Here is a 2401-nt window from a genome sequence, read left to right as displayed (position 1 = left end):
TGTTGTCACCTGGCAACGTCCTGGAGATTGACAAGTAAAGCGTTGGTCTTTGAGGACCGATTTCTAAGGATGTTGAGAGCATGAACTCCATTCCTTTTAAATGCTTTCTCAAGCACTAGCTTCAAAACAGAGTCAACCATTAATACAACCATTTTAATATAGAAAGTCTTAGTGCATGACAATGGGAAACATTACAGAAATGTACATTAGAAAGTATCCTGTTTTCATCCGACAAAAGTCCAGGTGCAGAGTCCTGGAACAGTGAGGGTGAGCAGTTCTCTTCTGCAATGTGTTTCTATATACAGTCACTGTTCGTTAAGACAAAAGAAGTCCTAGATACCACAAACTGAGATTCAGAAGTCTAAACGACAGCTATTAAATTTATTAATGTTGCAGACTTTGTGTGGGCTTTCAGAGCAATTACAGGCTTTTTTTTTCTGTTTCCATACATTAATATGAAAGTATAGCTTTTGGGGGCTAGCAGAATCTTAAGGCAAATCAGTGTGTATAAAATCAGCCTTTCCTGGTGGCTGCCTTCCTGTGGCACCAACTCCAGTTACTGTGTTCATCAAGAGATAAAACAATTCTGTATGAAACAAGAATAATCACATTTATGCAGAAAGGAAAAGGTTGCAAGGAGACATTTGAACTTCGTTATTTATCTTCCCGGAAAAAATACACAAAGTATAAATAAAAAGAAATGGGCACTTACATTCAAATGTTATGTAATGTATCTTAAGATATTTTCTTATGTAGTTAATCTACTAATAAAGACATAGGTGTTAAAATCCACAGTTTTACTTGGTTTTAGAACTTATAGAGTAGACATTACATAGTAAAATGTATTAAATAATGTTTCAACTTGAGGCACATGCACTTAAAAGTAGTGATACAGATGTGCTTGATTTAAAACTTTTAGTTTTTAAAAATTTGATCTTTTTGTTTTTTTTACTGAAAGATATGCTTCACACCAAAAAAAATGAATGTCACAAATTTATTAACTTTTTGATCATAGAAGAAAACTGACACAAGAAGAAAACCGTGACTACCAAGTAAGATTAAACGTTTTCAAATTTTGTATTTGGTGTCATCTATGATAGAGAATTTCGAATTTTCAAGAACACAAGCAATACTCAGTTCAAAAATCAGCCGCTCTTTGGCCTCCACCGCAGAAGCAAGATGAGGAAAGGAACGTCATCCTTTGGAAAGCGTCGCAATAAGATAGATGCACACGTTGTGCCGCCTGCAGCTCTAAGGCTTTTCAGAAGTCGACCTGTGGCAAATGTAGCTAACAGGCCAAGTGCAAGAGAAAGTGTAATTGGAATGCCAAGGCTAAGAGACAAAACACTACCTGGACTGGCCAGATGAGGCACCTGAAAATTGTCTGTTGAAGAATCAGACATGGATTCTGTGAAGGGACAACACTTAAACCCAAGAGAGCAGCCATTGCAGCATCCAGTTCATCTTGAGGAATTTCAGTCAGTCATAAAATAAGTGTTCTGATTTCAAAAAAATAAATAAAAAGTAAAAAGTAAAAAAAATCCAAACAATTTTTTTTCCAAAAAGAATGCATAAATTGTCAGTAAGAAAAAAAAAATTTTAACGTTACTAATCATTAAGAGAATTTCTCACAAGATCAAATTGGGATAACATTCTGCTTTCATAAAATATCTCAAAGTAAATAAAAATGAGCGTGTGACAATTGTTGACTATGATATGCGGAAATTGAAATTCTTATTCACTGTTGGTGGAAATGTAAACTAGTAAGAGTTATTATGGGAAAGAGTTTGTTGTTTCCTCATTAAAATATTCAAGAGAGGAATGTAATAGATAATTCTATAGTACATTCATACTGACACTATCCATAAGTGCCAACAGAATAGAACAATTCAGATACCCATAAGTGGAAATATGGACAAGAAAAATTGAGTATTTACATACAAAGAAAGTTGGTTTAGCCTTTTATAAAAACATCTTCATATCATATACTGTAACGTCATTGATCCTGGACAACATTGAACTAAGTGAAATAATCCTGACATAAAATAGCAAATAAATCACAAATGTATGCCTATGGGTTGCCAAGGACATTGAATGGTGGTTGCTATGAGCTTATGAATGAGAGCTATGGAATATCATTCAAAAATGAATAGAATACTTTAGTATGCAGAGATGAGAAATGTCTAGAGAAATCAGGAAGTAATAATTGCACAGCAATATGAATATGCTCCATATTATTATACCTTTGTATTATTATACCTTTGTATTTTGATTGTGTTAATAAACTACAAAAAAGGTTAAAATAAAATCTATTTTGATATGTTTTATCACAGTTTTAAAATTATTTAACTCAGTTATATTTCCACTGGCTCACTTTAATTCATAACAAGAACTCATACCT

General features: G+C 33.2%; 1 pseudogene; it reads left to right on the top strand.

Annotated features, from left to right (window-relative positions):
- Positions 1 to 1179: 1179 nt before the first annotated feature.
- Positions 1180 to 1469, top strand: LOC118597651 (annotated as a pseudogene).
- The last annotated feature ends 932 nt before the right edge of the window (positions 1470 to 2401 follow it).

Source organism: Onychomys torridus, chromosome 17, assembly GCF_903995425.1.
Source record: "Onychomys torridus chromosome 17, mOncTor1.1, whole genome shotgun sequence".
Taxonomy (NCBI): domain Eukaryota; kingdom Metazoa; phylum Chordata; class Mammalia; order Rodentia; family Cricetidae; genus Onychomys; species Onychomys torridus.
This window is presented reverse-complemented; position numbering and strand designations above follow the sequence as displayed.